The 19,451-nt window shown below is 40.4% G+C and overlaps 1 non-coding gene across 1 annotated transcript; it reads right to left on the reverse strand.

The window, feature by feature from the left end:
- Positions 1-7,167: 7,167 nt before the first annotated feature.
- Positions 7,168-7,275, reverse strand: LOC130959061 (small nucleolar RNA R71). The gene has a single exon (XR_009078157.1). It is a non-coding gene; the product is annotated as a small nucleolar RNA R71 (small nucleolar RNA).
- Between the last annotated feature and the right edge of the window lie 12,176 nt (positions 7,276-19,451).

A 19,451-nucleotide genomic window follows, 5' to 3' on the forward strand; every position in this document is an offset into this window, starting at 1 on the left:
GGATGTCTACTTTCCAATGCCATTGAGAGCGCGCCAATTGGGCTTCTGTAGCTCCAGAAAATCCACTTCGAGTTTAGGAAGGTCAGAATCCAACAGCATCTGCAGTCCTTTTCAGCCTCTGAATCAGATTTTTGCTCAGGTCCCTCAATTTCAGCCAAAAAATACCTGAAATCACAGAAAAACACACAAACTCATAGTAAAGTCCAGAAAAGTGAATTTTAACTAAAAACTAATAAAAATATACTAAAAACTAACTAGATCATACTAAAAACATACTAAAAACAATGCCAAAAAGCGTACAAATTATCCGCTCATCACAACACCAAACTTAAATTGTTGCTTGTCCTCAAGCAACTGAAAATCAAATAAGATAAAAAGAAGAGAATATACTATAGACTCCAAATTATCAATGAAACTTAGCTCCAATTAGATGAGCGGGACTAGTAGCTTTTTGCCTCCGAACAGTTTTGGCATCTCACGTTATCCTTTGAAATTCAGAATGATTGGCTTCTTTAGGAACTCAGAATCCAGATAGTGTTATTGATTCTCTTAGTTAAGTATGATGATTCTTGAACACAGCTACTTTATGAGTCTTGGCCGTGGCCCAAAGCACTCTGTCTTCCAGTATTACCACCGGATACATACATTCCACAGACACATAATTGGGTGAACCTTTTCAGATTGTGACTCAGCTTTGCTAGAGTCCCCAACTAGAGGTGTCTAGGGTTCTTAAGCATACTCTTTTTGCCTTGGATCACAACTTTATTTCTTTCTTTTTCTCTCTTTTTTTTGTTCCTTTTTTTTTCTTCTCTTTTTTTTTTTGTATTCACTGCTTTTTCTTGCTTCAAGAATCATTTTTATGATTTTTCAGATCCTCAGTAACATGTCTCCTTTTTCATCATTCTTTCAAGAGCCAACAATTTTAACATTCATGAACAACAAATTCAAAAGACATATGCACTGTTCAAGCATACATTCAGAAAACAAAAAGTATTGTCACCACATCAAACTAATTAAGCTAGTTTTAAAGATGAATTTGAAATCCTGTACTTCTTGTTCTTTTGTGATAAAAACAGTTTTCATTTAAGAAAGGTGATGGATTCATAGGACATTCATAACTTTAAGGCATAGACACTAAGACACTAATGATCATAAGACACAAACATGGACAAACATAAGCATTAATTTTCGAAAAACAGAAGAATAAAGAACAAGGAGATTAAAGAACGGGTCCACCTTAGTGATGGCGGGTTGTTCTTCCTCTTGAAGGTCTTATGGAGTGCTTGAGCTCCTCAATGTCTCTTCCTTGCCTTTGTTGCTCCTCTCTCATGATTCTTTGATCTTCTCTAATTTCATGGAGGAGGATGGAATGTTCTTGGTGCTCCACCCTTAGTTGTCCCATGTTGGAACTCAATTCTCCTAGGGAGGTGTTGATTTGCTCCCAATAGTTTTGTGGAGGAAAGTGCATCCCTTGAGGCATCTCAGGGATTTCATGATGAGATGGGTCTCTTGTTTGCTCCATCCTTTTCTTAGTGATGGGCTTGAGGTCATTCCATCTTAGTTGACTCGGCTTCTCTTTCTCTTCCATTGAGCGCCCTCTTCACAGATGTCTATGAGGACTTGGTCCAACCTTTGATCAAAGTTGACCCTTTTTGAGTTTGAAAGGGATCTTGGGGATCACCTTTTTCAAGGCCACAACTTCATAGAAGTGGTCTTGATGCACCCTTGAGATGAATCTCTCCATCTCCCATGACTCGGAGGTGGAAGCTTTTGCCTTCCCTTTCCTCTTTCTAGAGGTTTCTCCGGCCTTGGATGCCATAAATGGTTATGGAAAAACAAAAAGCAATGCTTTTACCACACCAAACTTAAAAGGTTTGCTCGTCCTCGAGCAAAAGAAGAAAGAAGAGAGTAGAAGAAGAAGAAATAAAGGAGATGGAGATGGCTTTGTGTTTCGGCCAAAGGGGAAGAAGTAGTGTTTAGGTTGTGTGCAAATGAAGGAGTGAAGATGGGTTTATATAGGGTTGTGGGGAGGGTTATGGTTCGGTTATGGGAGGGTAAGTTTGGGAGGGAAGGTGGTTTGAATTTGAATGGTGAGGTATGTGGGGTTTTATGAAGGATGGATGTGAGTGGTGAAGAGAAAGATGGGATTTGATAGGTGAAGGGTTTTTGGGGAAGAGGTGTTGAGGTGATTGGTGAATGGGTGAAGAAGAGAGAGAGTGGTGGTGGGGTAGGTGGGGATCCTGTGGGGTCCACAGATCCTGAGGTGTCAAGGAAAAGTCATCCCTGCACCAAGTGGTGAGCAAAATTTGCTCTTTGTGCCAATTCTAGTGTTAAACGCCGGGCTGGTGCCCATTTCTGGCGTTTAACGCCAAGTTCTTGCCCTTTTCTGGCGTTTAACGCCAGTCTGGTGCCCCTTTCTGGCGTTAAACGCCCAGAATGGTGCCAGACAGGGCGTTAAACGCCCACCTGCTAGCCTTACTGGCGTTTAAACGCCAACAGGTTCTTCCTCCAGGGTGTGCTATTTTTCTTTCTGTTTTTCATTCTGTTTTTGCTTTTTCAATTGTTTTTGTGACTTCTCATGATCATCAACCTACAAAAAAAAAATAAAATAAAATAACAAAGGGAAATAGATAAAATATAACATTGGGTTGCCTCCCAACAAGCGCTTCTTTAATGTCAGTAGCTTGACAGAGGGCTCTCATGGAGCCTCACAGATGCTCAGAGCAATGTTGGAACCTCCCAACACCAAACTTAGAGTTTGTATGTGGGGGTTCAACACCAAACTTAGAAGTTGGTTGTGGCCTCCCAACACCAAACTTAGAGTTTGACTGTGGGGGCTTTGTTTGGCTCTGTTTTGAGAGAAGCTCTTCTTGCTTCCTCTCCATGGTGATAGAGGGATATCCTTGAGCCTTGAACACAAGGGATTCTTCATTCACTTGAATGATCAGTTCTCCTCTATCAACATCAATCACAGCCTTTGCTGTGGCTAGGAAGGGTCTGCCAAGGATGATGGATTCATCCATGCACTTCCCAGTCTCTAGGACTATGAAATCAGCAGGGATGTAATGGTCTTCAACTTTTACCAGAACATCCTCTACAAGTCCATAAGCTTGTTTTCTTGAGTTGTCTGCCATCTCTAGTGAGATTTTTGCAGCTTGCACCTCAAAGATCCCTAGCTTCTCCATTATAGAGAGAGGCATGAGGTTTACACTTGACCCCAAGTCACACAAGGCCTTCTTGAAGGTTGATGAGCGGATAATTTGTACACTTTTTGGCATTGTTTTTAGTATGTTTTTAGTATCTTTTAGTTAGTTTTTAGTATATTTTTATTAGTTTTTAGTTAAAATTCACTTTTCTGGACTTTACTATGAGTTTGTGTGTTTTTCTGTGATTTCAGGTATTTTCTGGCTGAAATTGAAGGTTCTGAGCAAAAATCTGATTCAGAGACTGAAAAGGACTGCAGATGCTGTTGGATTCTGACCTCCCTACACTCTAAGTAGATTTTCTGGAGCTACAGAAGCCCAATTGGCGCGCTCTCAACGGCGTTGGAAAGTAGACATCCTGGGCTTTCCAGCAATATATAATAGTCCATACTTTGCCCAAGATTTGATGGCCCAAACCGGCGTTCAAAGTCACCTCAAGAAATTCCAGCGTTAAACGCCGGAACTGGCACCTAATTGGGAGTTAAACGCCCAAACTGGCACTAAAGCTGGCGTTTAACTCCAAGAAGAGTCTCTACACGAAAATGCTTCATTGCTCAGCCCAAGCACACACCAAGTGGGCCCGGAAGTGGATTTTTATGTCATTTACTCATCTTTGTACACCTTAGGCTACTAGTTATCTATAAGTAGGACCTTTTACTATTGTAATAGAGGACTTTGGTAGCTATCTTCGTTTTATGCTATCTTAGATCATTGGGAGGCTGGCCATTCGGCCATGCCTAGACCTTATGCTTATGTATTTTCAACGGTGGAGTTTCTACACACCATAGATTAAGGTGTGGAGCTCTGCTGTACCTCGAGTATTAATGCAATTACTATTGTTCTTCTATTCAATTCCGCTTGTTCTTTGTCCAAGATATCACTTGTTCTTCAATTTGATGAAGGTGATGATTGACGCCCATCACCATTCTCACCCATGAACAAGGTGACTGACAACCATTCTTGTTCTACAAGCATCTGAGGCTTAGTGAATATCTCTTGGATTCCTGATTGCACGATGCATGGTTGATCGCCTGACAACCGAGTGCTCGCCTGACAAACGAGCCAACCATTCCGTGAGATCAGAGTCTTCGTGGTATAGGCGAGAACTGATGGCGGCATTCAAGAGAATCCGGAAGGTCTAACCTTGTCTATGGTATTCTGAGTAGGATTCAATGACTGAATGACTGTGACGTGCTTCAAACTCCTAGCAGGCTAGGGCGTTAGTGACAGACGCAAAAGTAACAATGGATATTATTCCGGCCTGAACGAGAACCGACAGATGATTAGCCTATGCTGTGACAGAGCATCAGGGACGTATTTTCACTGAGAGGATGGGAGGTAGCTGCTGACAACAGTGAAACCCTACACGAGCTTGCCATGGAAAGGAGTAGGAAGGATTGGATGAAGGCAGTAGGAAAGCAGAGAGACGGAAGGGAAGGCATCTTCATACGCTTGTCTGAAGCTCTTACACCAATGATATACATAAGTATCTCTATCTTTATCTTTATATTATTTTCGTTCATCACCATATCCATTTGAGTCTGCCTGACTAAGATTTACAAGATGACCATAGCTTGCTTCAATGCTAACAATCTCCGTGGGATCGACCCTTACTCACGTAAGGTATTACTTGGACGACCCAGTGCACTTGCTGGTTAGTTGTGCGAAGTTGTGTAATGCCATGGAATTGAACCACCAAGTTTTTGGAGTTTATGACCAGGGATTATGAGAGTTGTGAAAAGTATTGTTCACAATTTTGCGCACCAAGTTTTTGGCGCCGTTGCCGGGGATTGTTCATGTTTTGAGCAAGCTTTTGGTAACAATGCCTGGGATTGTTCTTGTATGGACAACTGACGGTTCATCTTGTTGCTTAGATTAGGTATTTATTTTTTTTCGAAATTCTTGAAGATGAATTCTAGAGTTTCATGATGATTTATTGAAATCTGGCTGGCTGAGAAGCCATGTCTAATCTGATTGGACCGAGGTTTCAACTTATCACCACAAGAGCTTGTTGATTTTCATCAATTTTGCTTTTGGAGCAGTGATCTGCTAAGGCTTGGCTGACCTTTGGTCATGTCTAGTGTTTTGGACCGAAGCTTTCTTTGAAGGCTTGGCTGGCTGTGAAGCCATGTCTAATTCCTGGACCGAAGTCTTAGGCTAGCATTGCACTGATTCCGGTAATTCTCATTAAGAATTTTGATATCTTTTTCCACTTAATTTTCGAAAAACACAAAAAAATTTCACAAAAACCATAAAAACCAAAAATATTTGAAGTTTCTTGCTTGAGTCTAGTGTCTCATCTTAAGTTTGGTGTCAATTGCATGCATTCATTCATGTGTCTTAAGGATCTTCAAGTAATTCTTGATGATTTCTTACTCTGATCTTTGAATTCTTTTGGCTTGAGTGTTTATGCGTCTCATATAGTGTCAGTAGTATACAAACTGCTAAGTTTGGTGTCTTGCATGCATTGTTATTTGATTCTTGTTGCATTTTGATTATTAAAAATCCAAAAATATTTTTAATTTGTGTCTTTTCAAGTCAATGATACAAAGAATTGAAGATTCAGAACATACTGCAGAGGAATTATACAGAAAAAGCTGAGCATTCAAAAATGCCCAGTGAAGAAGGCAGACTGGCGTTTAAACGCCAGCCAGGGTACCTGGTTGGGCGTTTAACGCCCAAAGAGGTAGCATTTTGGGCGTTAAACGCCAGAATGTATACCATTCTGGGCGTTTAACGCCAGGATGGTGCTAGGGGAAGATTTTGTTTTCAAAATCAATTTTTTTCAAGTTTTCAAAGTTTTTCAAAATCAAATCTTTTTCAAATCATATCTTTTCAATCAAAGGTTTTCAAAATCAATTTCTTTCCTTTTTCAAAGATACTTACTAACAATTAATGATTTGATTGAACATTTTTTGCCTTTTCTGTTGAGAAAGGTTTTATGTTTGAATCATATCTTTTCTTGTTAGGCAAGTCACTAATTTTCAAAATCAAATCTTTTAAAATTGTTTTCAAATCATATCTTCTCAATCACATCTCTTTAAAACTAATCATATCTTCTCAACCACATCTTTTTCAAAATAAGTTTTCAATCAAATCTTTTTAAACTTCTAATTTCAAAATCTTTTTCAATAATCACTTGATTTCTTTTCCACTTTCAATTTTCGAAAATTATCAATCAAATTTCAAAATGTTTTCAAAGTCTTTTAATTGAATTTTCGAAAATTCTCTTCCCTCCTTCCCACATCCTTCTATTTATGAAGCACCACTCCTTCTTAATGCACAATTCGAACCTTATCTAATTAAAGTTCGAATTCTTCTTCTCCTTCTTCTTTCTATTTCTCTTTTCCTCTGACACTTCAAGGAATCTCTATACTGTGACATAGAGGATTCCACATTTTCTTTTTCTCTTCTCTTTCATATGAGCAGGAGCGGAGACAAAGGCATTCTTGTTGAAGCTGACCTTGAACCTGAGAGAACCTTGAAGCGAAAGCTAAGAGAAGCTAAGGCGCAACTCTCTGTTGAGGACCTGACCGAATTCTTCAAGGAAGAAGAACCCATGGCAGCCGAAAACAACAACAATGCCAACAATGCAAGGAAGGTGCTGGGTGACTTCACTGCACCTACTCCTGATTTCTATGGGAGAAGCATCTCTATCCCTGCCATTGGAGCAAACAACTTTGAGCTTAAGCCTCAATTAGTTTCTCTAATGCAACAGAATTGCAAGTTCCATGGACTTCCAATGGAAGATCCTCATCAGTTCTTAGCTGAATTCTTGCAAATCTGTGACACAGTCAAGACTAATGGGGTTAACCCTGAGGTCTACAGACTGATGCTATTCCCTTTTGCTGTAAGAGACAGAGCTAGAATATGGTTGGACTCTCAACCTAAAGAAAGCCTGGACTCTTGGGAAAAGCTAGTCAATGCCTTCTTGGCAAAGTTCTTTCCACCACAAAGATGGAGTAAGCTTAGAGTGGAAGTCCAAACCTTCAGACAGAAGGATGGAGAATCCCTCTATGAAGCTTGGGAAAGATACAAACAATTAATCAGAAGATGTCCCTCAGACATGCTTTCTGAATGGAGCATCATAGGTATTTTCTATGATGGTCTCTCTGAACTATCCAAGATGTCTTTGGATAGCTCTGCTGGAGGATCTCTTCATCTGAAGAAGACGCCTACAGAGGCTCAAGAGCTAATTGAAATGGTTGCAAATAACCAATTCATGTACACTTCTGAAAGGAATCCTGTGAACAATGGGACTAGTCAGAAGAAAGGAGTTCTTGAGATTGACACTCTGAATGCCATATTGGCTCAGAACAAGATATTGACTCAACAAGTCAATTTAATTTCTCAAAGTCTGTCTGGAATGCAAAATGCACCTGGCAGTACTAAGGAAGCTTCATCTGAAGAAGAAGCTTATGATCCTGAGAACCCTTCCATGGAAGAGGTGAATTACCTAGGAGAACCCTATGGAAACACCTATAATTCTTCATGGAGAAATCACCCAAATTTCTCATGGAAGAATCAAGAGAGACCTCAACAAGGTTTCAATAACAATAATGGTGGCAGAAATAGGCCTGGCAATAACAAGCCTTTTCCATCATCTTCTCAGCAACAGACAGAGAGTTCTAAGCAGAGTACTTCTGACTTAGCAACAATGGTCTCTGATCTAATCAAAACCACTCAAAGTTTCATGAATGAAACAAGGTCCTCCATCAGAAATTTGGAAGGACAAGTGGGACAGCTGAGCAAGAAAATTACTGAACTCCCTCCTAGTACTCTCCCAAGTAATACAGAAGAAAATCCAAAAGGAGAGTGCAAAGCCATAACCATGGCCGAATATGGAGAGGAAAGAGAGGAGGTGGACGCCATTGAGGAAGACCCCAATGGGCGTGCACCAATCTCCTCTGAGTTCCTCAATAAGGAACAATGGGAATCTGAGGCTCAAAATGAGACCATAGAGATTCCATTGGACTTACTTCTGCCATTCATGAGCTCTGATGAGTATTCTTCCTCTGAAGAGGATGAGTATGTCACTGAAGAGCAAGTTGCTAAATACCTTGGAGCAATCATGAAGCTAAATGACAAGTTATTTGGAAATGAGACTTGGGAGGATGAACCACCTTTGCTCACCAAAGAACTGGATGACTTGTCTAGGCAGAAACTGCCTCAAAAGAGGCAGGATCCTGGGAAGTTTTCTATACCTTGTACCATAGGCACCATGACCTTCAAGAAGGCCTTGTGTGACTTAGGGTCAAGTGTAAACCTCATGCCCCTCTCTGTAATGGAGAAATTAGGGATCTTTGAGGTACAAGCTGCAAGAATCTCATTAGAGATGGCAGACAATTCAAGAAAACAAGCTCATGGACTTGTAGAGAATGTTTTGGTGAAGATTGAAGACCATTACATCCCTACTGACTTCATAGTCCTAGAGACTGGGAAGTGCATGGATGAATCCATCATCCTTGGCAGACCCTTCCTAGCCACAGCAAAGGCTGTGATTGATGTTGATAGAGGAGAGTTGATCATTCAAGTGAATGAAGAATCCTTGGTGTTTAAGGCCCAAGGACATCCCTCTATCATCATGGAGAGGAAGCATGAAGAGCTTCTCTCAAAACAGAGCCAAGCAGAGCCCCCACAGTCAAACTCTAAGTTTGGTGTTGGGAGGCCACAACCAAACTCTAAGTTTAGTGTTGAACCCCCACATTCAAACTCTAAGTTTGGTGTTGGAGGTTCCAACACGGCTCTGAGCATCTGTGAGGCTCCATGAGAGTCCTCTGTCAAGCTAATGACATTAAAGAAGCGCTTGTTGGGAGGCAACCCAATGTTTTATAGTTAACTATTTTCTTTTGTTATTTTATCTTTTTTGTAGGTTGATGATCATAAGAAGTCACAAAAACAATGAAAAAAGCAAAAACAGAATGAAAAACAGGAAGAAAAACAGCACACCCTGGAGGAGAAGAAGCTGGCGTTCAGACGCCAGTAATGCTAGCTGTTGGGCGTTTAACGCCCAGTCTGGCACCATTCTGGGCGTTTAACGCCAGAAAGGGGCACCAGACTGGCGTTAACGCCAGTAAAGGGTAACAACCTGGCGTTAAACGCCAGGAATGGGCATCAGCCCGGCGTTTAACGCCAGAAATGGCTCAAAACGTGAATTTTGATGCCACTTGGTGCTGGGATGACTTTTCCTTGACACCACAGGATCTGTGGACCCCACAGGACCCCACCACCACTCTCTCTCTTCTTCCCCCATTCACCAATCACCTCAAAACCTCTTCCCCAAAAACCCTTCACCTATCAAATCCCATCTTTCTCTTCACCACTCACATCCATCCTTCATAAATCCCTACCAACCTCACCCTTCAAATTCAAACCACTTTCCCTCCCAAACCCACCCATAATGGCCGAACCATACACCCCCCTCTCTCCTATATATACCCATCTTCAACCCTTCATTTTCACACAACCTAAACACCCCTTCTTTCCCTTCTTGGCCGAACACACCACCTTCCCCCTCTTCCTCATTTCTTCTTCTTCTACTCTCTTCTTTCTTCTTTTGCTCGAGGACGAGCAAACATTTTAAGTTTGGTGTGGTAAAAGCATTGCTTTTTCATTTTTCCATAACCATTATGGCATCCAAGGCCGGAGAAACCTCTAGAAAGAGGAAAGGGAAGGCAAAAGCTTCCACCTCCGAGTCATGGGAGATGGATAGATTCCTCTCAAGGGTGCATCAAGACCACTTCTATGAAGTTGTGGCCTTGAAGAAGGTGATCCCTGAGGTCCCCTTTTCACTCAAAAAGGGTGAATATCCGGAGATCCGCCATGAGATCCGAAAAAGAGGTTGGGAAGTACTCACCAACCCCATTCAACAAGTCGGAATCTTGATGGTTCAAGAGTTCTATGCCAATGCATGGATCACCAAGAACCATGACCAAAGTGTGAACCCGAATCCAAAGAATTATCTCACTATGGTTCGGGGGAAATACTTGGATTTTAGTCCGGAAAGTGTGAGGGTGGCGTTCAACTTGCCTATGATGCAAAGAGATGAACATCCTTATACAAGAAGGGTCAACTTTGATCAAAGGTTGGACCAAGTCCTCACAATCATATGTGAAGAGGGCGCACAATGGAAGCAAGATTCAAGAGGAAAGCCGGTTCAATTGAGAAGGCATGACCTCAAGCCCGTGGCTAGAGGATGGTTAGAGTTCATACAACGCTCAATCATTCCCACTAGCAACCGGTCCGAAGTTACCATAGACCGGGCCATCATGATCCATAGCATCATGATTGGAGAAGAAATAGAGGTTCATGAGGTTATAGCCCAAGAACTCTATAAGGTGGCGGACAAGACCTCCACCTTGGCAAGGTTAGCCTTTCCTCATCTCATCTGTCACCTCTGTTATTCAGTTGGAGTTGACATAGAGGGAGATACCCCCATTGATGAGGATAAGCCCATCACCAAGAAAAGGATGGAGTACACAAGAGACCCCTCTCATCATGAGATCCCTGAGATGCCTCAAGGAATGCACCTTCCTCCACAAAATTATTGGGAGCAACTAAACACCTCCCTAGGAGAACTGAGTTCCAACATGGGACAACTAAGGGTGGAGCATCAAGAACACTCCATCATCCTTCATGAAATTAGAGAAGACCAAAGAATCATGAGGGAGGAGCAACAAAGACAAGGAAGAGACATTGAGGAGCTCAAGCACTCCATAGGATCTTCAAAAGGAAGAAAGAGCCGCCATCACTAAGGTGGACCCGTTCTTTGATTTCCTTGTTCTTTATTCTTCTGTTTTTCGAATTTTATGCTTATATTTATCCATGTTTGTGTCTTGTGATCATTAGTGTCTTAGTGTCTATGCCTTAAAGTTATGAATGTCCTATGAATCCATCACCTTCTTGAATAAAAACGTGCTTAATTGAAAAGAAAAGAATTGCATGAATTTTAAATTTTATAACAGTTTAATTAATTTGATGTGGTGGCAACACTTTTGTTCTCTGAATGTATGCTTGAACAGTGCATATGTCTTTTGAATTTGTGGTTCATGAATGTTGGCTCTTGAAAGAATGATGAAAAAGGAGACATGTTACTGAGGATCTGAAAAATCATTAAAAATGATTCTTGAAGCAAGAAAAAGCAGTGAATACAAAAAAAAAGGGAGGAAGCAAACCGAAAAAAAAAATCGAAAAAAAAAAGAAAGAAAAAGAAAGAATAAAGTTGTGATCCAAGACAAAAAGAGTGTGCTTAAGAACCCTGGACACCTCTAATTGGGGACTTTAGCAAAGCTGAGTCACAATCTGAAAAGGTTCACCCAATTATGTGTCTGTGGCATGTATGTATCCGGTGGTAATACTGGAAGACAGAGTGCTTTGGGCCACAGCCAAGACTCAATAAATAGCTATGTTCAAGAATCATCATACTTTACTAGGAGAATCATTAACACTATCTGGATTCTAAGTTCCTAAAGAAGCCAATCATTCTGAATTCCAAAGGATAGAGTGAGATGCCAAAACTATTCAGAGGCAAAAAGCTAAAAGCCCCGCTCATCTAATTAATACTGATCTTCATAGATGTTTTTGGAGTTCATTGCATATTCTCTTCTTTTTATCTTATTTGATCTTCAGTTGCTTGGGGACAAGCAACAATTTAAGTTTGGTGTTGTGATGAGCGGATAATTTGTACACTTTTTGGCATTGTTTTTAGTATGTTTTTAGTATCTTTTAGTTAGTTTTTAGTATATTTTTATTAGTTTTTAGTTAAAATTCACATTTCTGGACTTTACTATGAGTTTGTGTGTTTTTCTGTGATTTCAGGTATTTTCTGGCTGAAATTGAAGGTTCTGAGCAAAAATCTGATTCAGAGACTGAAAAGGACTGCAGATGCTGTTGGATTCTGACCTCCCTGCACTCGAAGTGGATTTTCTGGAGCTACAGAAGCCTACTTGGCGCGCTCTCAACGGCGTTGGAAAGTAGACATCCTGGGCTTTCCAGCAATATATAATAGTCCATACTTTGCCCAAGATTTGATGGCCCAAACCGGCGTTCAAAGTCACCTCAAGAAATTCCAGCGTTAAACGCCGGAACTGGCACCTAATTGGGAGTTAAACGCCCAAACTGGCACTAAAGCTGGCGTTTAACTCCAAGAAGAGTCTCTACACGAAAATGCTTCATTGCTCAGCCCAAGCACACACCAAGTGGGCCCGGAAGTGGATTTTTATGTCATTTACTCATCTTTGTACACCTTAGGCTACTAGTTATCTATAAGTAGGACCTTTTACTATTGTAATAGAGGACTTTGGTAGCTATCTTCGTTTTATGCTATCTTAGATCATTGGGAGGCTGGCCATTCGGCCATGCCTAGACCTTATGCTTATGTATTTTCAACGGTGGAGTTTCTACACACCATAGATTAAGGTATGGAGCTCTGCTGTACCTCGAGTATTAATGCAATTACTATTGTTCTTCTATTCAATTCCGCTTGTTCTTTGTCCAAGATATCACTTGTTCTTCAATTTGATGAAGGTGATGATTGACGCCCATCACCATTCTCACCCATGAACAAGGTGACTGACAACCATTCTTGTTCTACAAGCATCTGAGGCTTAGTGAATATCTCTTGGATTCCTGATTGCACAATGCATGGTTGATCGCCTGACAACCGAGTGCTCGCCTGACAAACGAGCCAACCATTCCGTGAGATCAGAGTCTTCGTGGTATAGGCGAGAACTGATGGCGGCATTCAAGAGAATCCGGAAGGTCTAACCTTGTCTATGGTATTCTGAGTAGGATTCAATGACTGAATGACTGTGACGTGCTTCAAACTCCTAGCAGGCTAGGGCGTTAGTGACAGACGCAAAAGTATCAATGGATATTATTCCGGCCTGAACGAGAACCGACAGATGATTAGCCTATGCTGTGACAGAGCATCAGGGACGTATTTTCACTGAGAGGATGGGAGGTAGCTGCTGACAACAGTGAAACCCTACACGAGCTTACCATGGAAAGGAGTAGGAAGGATTGGATGAAGGCAGTAGGAAAGCAGAGAGACGGAAGGGAAGGCATCTTCATACGCTTGTCTGAAGCTTTTACACCAATGATATACATAAGTATCTCTATCTTTATCTTTATATTATTTTCGTTCATCACCATATCCATTTGAGTCTGCCTGACTAAGATTTACAAGATGACCATAGCTTGCTTCAATGCTAACAATCTCCGTGGGATCGACCCTTACTCACGTAAGGTATTACTTGGACGACCCAGTGCACTTGCTGGTTAGTTGTGCGAAGTTGTGTAATGCCATGGAATTGAACCACCAAGTTTTTGGAGTTCATGACCAGGGATTATGAGAGTTGTGAAAAGTATTGTTCACAATTTCGCGCACCAAAGGTCATGGTGCCTATGGTACAAGGTATTGAAAACTTCCCAGGATCTTGTCTCTTTTGAGGTAATTTCTGCCTAGACAAGTCATCCAGTTCTTTGGTGAGCAAAGGAGGTTCATCCTCCCAAGTCTCATTTCCAAATAACTTGTCATTTAGCTTCATGATTGCTCCAAGGTATTTAGCAACTTGCACTTCAGTGACATACTCATCCTCTTTAGAGGAAGAATACTCATCAGAGCTCATGAATGGCAGAAGTAAGTCCAATGGAATCTCTATGGTCTCATTTTGAGCCTCAGATTCCCATGGTTCCTCATTGGGGAACTCATTGGAGGTCAGTGGACGTCCATTGAGGTCTTCCTCAGTGGCGTTCACTGCTTCTTCCTCCTCTCCAAATTCGGCCATGTTGATGGCCTTGCACTCTCCTTTTGGATTTTCTTCTGTATTGCTTGGAAGAGTACTAGGAGGGAGTTCAGTAATTTTCTTGCTCAGCTGACCTACTTGTGCCTCCAAATTTCTAATGGAGGACCTTGTTTCAGTCATGAAACTTTGAGTGGTTTTGATTAGATCAGAGACCATGGTTGCTAACTCAGAGGTGTTCTGCTTAGAACTCTCTGTCTGTTGCTGAGAAGATGATGGAAAAGGCTTGCTATTGCTAAACCTGTTTCTTCCACCATTATTATTGTTGAAACCTTGTTGAGGTCTTTGTTGATCCTTCCATGAGAGATGTGGATGATTTCTCCATGAAGGATTATAGGTGTTTCCATAGGTTTCTCCCATGTAATTCACCTCTTCCATTGAAGGGTTCTCAGGATCATAGGCTTCTTCCTCAGATGAAGCCTCCTTAGTACTACCTAGTGCATTTTGCATTCCAGACAGACTTTGAGAAATCATATTGACTTGCTGAGTCAATATTTTGTTCTGAGCCAGTATGGCATTCAGAGTGTCAATCTCAAGAACTCCTTTCTTCTGATTTGTCCCATTGTTCACAGGATTCCTTTCAGAAGTGTACATGAATTGGTTATTTGCAACCATTTCAATTAGTTCTTGAGCTTCTGTAGGCGTCTTCTTCAGATGAAGAGATCCTCCAGCAGAGCTATCCAAAGACATCTTGGATCGTTCAGAGAGACCATCATAGAAAATACCTATGATGCTCCATTCAGAAAGCATGTCAGAGGGACACTTTCTGATTAATTGTTTGTATCTTTCCCAAGCTTCATAGAGGAATTCTCCTTCCTTCTGTCTGAAGGTTTGGACTTTCACTCTAAGCTTACTCAATTTTTGAGGTGGAAAGAACTTTGCCAAGAAGGCATTGACTAGCTTTTCCCAAGAGTTCAGGCTTTCTTTAGGTTGAGAATCCAACTATGTTCTAGCTCTGTCTCTTACAGCAAAAGGGAATAGCATAAGTCTGTAGACCTCAGGGTCAACCCCATTAGTCTTGACAGTGTCACAGATTTGCAAGAACACAGCCAAAAACTGATGAGGATCTTCCAATGGAAGTCCATGAAACTTGCAATTCTGTTGCATTAGAGAAACTAATTGAGGCTTAAGCTCAAAGTTGTTTGCTCCAATGGCAGGGATAGAGATGCTTCTCCCATAGAAGTCGGGAGTAGGTGCAGTAAAATCACCCAGCACCTTCTTTGCATTGTTGGCATTATTGTTGTTTTCGGCTGCCATGGGTTCTTCTTCTTTGAAGATTTCTCTTAGGTCCTCTACAGAGAATTGTGCCTTAGCTTCTCTTAGCTTTCGCTTCAAGGTCCTTTTAGGTTCAGGGTCAGCCTCAACAAGAATGCTTTTGTCTTTGCTCCTACTCATATGAAAGAGAAGAGAACAAGAAAATATGGAATCCTCTATGTCACAGTATAGAGATTCCTTGAGGTGTCAGAGGAAAAGAAAAATAGAAGGCAGAAGTAGAAGAATTCGAACTTATCAAGAGAGATGGAGTTCGAATTGTTCATTGAGGAATAGTGTTAGTCCATAAATAGAAGGATGTGAGAAGAGGGGAAGTAATTTTCGAAAATTAAGTAAAAGATTTTGAAAACATTTTGAAAAATAAGTCTTTAATTTTCGAAAACTAAGTAAAAAAAATGATTTTTGAAAAAGATTTTAAAATTAGAAATTAAAAAGATTTGATTGAAAACTATTTTGAAAAAGATATGATTAGGAAGATATGATTGGTTTTAAAAAATGTGATTGAGAAGATATGATTTGAAAAACATTTAAAAAGATTTGATTTTAAAAATTAATGACTTGGCTATCAAGAAACGATATGATTCAAACATTAAACCTTTCTCAACAGAAAAGGCAACATACTTGAATTGTTGAATCAAATCATTAATTGATAGCAAGTATCTTTGAAAATGGAAAGAAATTAAGTTTGAAAAAGATTTGATTGAAAAGATTTGATTTGAAAAAGATTTGATTTTGAAAGGATTTTGAAAACTTTTAAAAAAAAATTTTTTGATTTGAAAACAAAATCTTCCCTCTTGTGCCATCCTGGCGTTAAACGCCCAGAATGGTGCACATTCTGGCGTTTAACGCCCAAACCACTACCCTTTTGGGCGTTAAACGCCCAGCCAGGCACCCTGGCTGGCGTTTAAACGCCAGTCTGGCTTCTTCACTGGGCATTTTGAATGCCCAGCTTTTTCTGTATAATTCCTCTGCTGTATGTTCTGAATCTTCAATCCTCTGTATTATTGACTTGAAAAGACACAAATTAAAAATATTTTTGGATTTTTAATAATGAGGAATAATCAAAATGCAACTAAAATCAAATAACAATGCATGCAAGACACCAAACTTAGTAGTTTGTATACTACTGACACTAACAAAATGAGAATGCATAAGAGAAACAACAAAACACTCAAGCCAAGAGAAATTAAAGATCAGAGTAATGAAATCATCAAGAACATCTTGAAGATCTCTTGAGACACATGAATGACTGCAATAAGAACAGAAACATGCAATTGATACCAAACTTAAGATGAGACTCTAGACTCAAATAAGAAATATTTTTGGTTTTTATGATTTTGTAATTTTTTTGTGCTTTTTCGAAAATTAAGTGGAAAAAGAAAATAAAGGTATCAAAATTCTTACTGAGAATTCCAGGAATCATGCAATGTTAGTCTAAAGCTTCAGTCTAAAGGAATTAGACATGGCTAGCCAAGCTTCAGCAGAACATTGCATTCAAGAGCTAAATTGATGAAGATCAATCAGCTTTGATGATGATGAGAACATCACCTTGAAACACTAGAATTCATTCTTAAGAACTCTGAAGAAAAACACCTAATCTAAGCAACAAGATGAACCGTCAGTTGTCCAAACTCAACAATCCCCGGCAACGGCGCCAAAAACTTGGTGCTATTGCCGGATCAGAAATTTGGCACTGATGTTACCGGACCAAAAGCTTGCCGAAAACTCGAACAATCCCCGGCAACGGCGCCAAAAAGTTGGTGCGCGAAATTATGAACAACACTTTTTACAACTCAAATAATCCCCGGTAATGAATCCAAAAACTTGGTGTTCAATACCATGGCATAAACACAACTTCGCACAACTAACCAGCAAGTGTACTGGGTCGTCCAAGTAATAAACCTTACGCGAGTAAGGGTCGATCCCACAGAGATTGTTGGTATGAAGCAAGCTATGGTCACCTTGTAAATCTTAGTCAGGTAAACTCAAATGGTTATGAATGATGAATAAAACATAAAGATAAAGATAGAGATACTTACGTAATTCATTGGTGGGAATTTCAGATAAGCGCATGAAGATGCTTGATCCCTTCCGTCTCTCTGCTTTCCTACTGTCTTCATCCAATCCTTCTTACTCCTTTCCATGGCAAGCTGTATGCAAAGGTTTCACCGTTGTCAGTGGCTACCTCCCATCCTCTCAGTGGAAATGTTCAACACACCCTGTCACGGCACGGCTATCCATCTGTCGGTTCTCAATCAGGCCGGAATAGAATCCAGTGATTCTTTTGCGTCTGTCACTAACGCCCCGCCCTCAGGAGTTTGAAGCTCGTCACAGTCATTCAATCATTGAATCCTACTCAGAATACCACAGACAAGGTTTAGACCTTCCGGATTCTCTTGAATGCCGCCATCAGTTCTAGCTTATACCACGAAGATTCCGGTTAAAAAATCCAAGAGATATCCACCCAATCTAAGGCAGAACGGAGGTGGTTGTCAGGCACACGTTCATAGGTGAGAATGATGATGAGTGTCACGAATCATCACATTCATCAAGTTGAAGAACAAGTGATATCTTAGAACAAGAACAAGCGGAATTGAATAGAAGAACAATAGTAATTGCATTAATACTCGAGGTACAGCAGAGCTCCACACCTTAATCTATGGTGTGTAGAAACTCCACCGTTGAAAATACATAAGTGATAGTGTGATCATTGGTTTCGGCCCCCATAGAGGGAACCAGAAGAACCAAGATGATAATACAATAGCAAAAGGTCCTATATATAGAGAACTAGTAGCCTAGGGTTTACAGAAATGAGTAAATGACATAAAAAATCCACTTCCGGGCCCACTTGGTGTGTGCTTGGGCTGAGCATTGAAGCATTTTCGTGTAGAGACTCTTCTTGGAGTTAAACGCCAGCTTTTATCCAGTTTGGGCGTTTAACTCCCACTTTGGTGCCAGTTCCGGCGTTTAACGCTGGGAAATCAGAAGGTGACTTTGAACGCCGGTTTGGGCCATCAAATCTTGGGCAAAGTATGGACTATCATATATTGCTGGAAAGCCCAGGATGTCTACTTTCCAATGCCATTGAGAGCGCGCCAATTGAGCTTCTGTAGCTCCAGAAAATTTACTTCGAGTGCAGGGAGGTCAGAATCCAACAGCATCTGCAGTCCTTTTCAGCCTCTGAATCAGATTTTTGCTCAGGTCCCTCAATTTCAGCCAGAAAATACCTGAAATCACAGAAAAACACACAAACTCATAGTAAAGTCCAGAAAAGTGAATTTTAACTAAAAACTAATAAAAATATACTAAAAACTAACTAGATCATACTAAAAACATACTAAAAATAATGCCAAAAAGCGTACAAATTATCCGCTCATCATTGGCTCTTGAAAGAATAATGAAAAAAGAAAAATGTTATTGATAATCTAAAAAAATCATAAAATTGATTTTTGAAGCAAGAAAAAGCAGTGAAAAACACAAAGCTTGCGGAAAAAAAATGGCGAAAAATAAAGAAAAAGAAAGAAAAAGAAAAAGCAAGCAAAAAAAGCCAATAGCTCTTTAAACCAAAAGGCAAGAGCAAAAAGCCAATAACCCTTTAAACTAAAAGGCAAGGGTAAAAAGGATCCAAGGCTTTGAGCATTAATGGATAGGAGGGCCAAAAGGAATAAAATCCTGGCCTAAGCGGCTAAATCAAGCTATCCCTAACCATGTGCTTGTGTCATGAAGGTCCAAGTGAAAAGCTTGAGACTGAACGGTTAAAGTCGTGATCCAAAGCGAAAAGAGTGTGCTTAAGAACTCTGGACACCTCTAACTGGGGACTCTAGCAAAGCTAAGTCACAATCTGAAAAGGTTCACCCAGTTATGTGTCTGTGGCATTTATGTATCCGGTGGTAATACTGGAAAAAAAATCCTTAGGGTCACGGCCAGGACTCATAAAGTAGTTGTGTTCAAGAATCAACATACTAAACTAGGAGAATCAATAACACTATCTGAATTTTGAGTTCCTATGGATGCCAATCATTCTGAACTTCAAAGGATAAAGTGAGATGCCAAAACTGTTCAGAAGCAAAAAGCTACTAGTCCCGCTCATCTAATTAAAACTAATCTTCATTGATATTTTTGAAATTTATTATATTTTCTCTTCTTTTTATCCTATTTTGTCTTTAGTTTCTTG

The sequence above is a fragment of the Arachis stenosperma genome, chromosome 10, assembly GCF_014773155.1.
Source record: "Arachis stenosperma cultivar V10309 chromosome 10, arast.V10309.gnm1.PFL2, whole genome shotgun sequence".
NCBI lineage: Eukaryota > Viridiplantae > Streptophyta > Magnoliopsida > Fabales > Fabaceae > Arachis > Arachis stenosperma.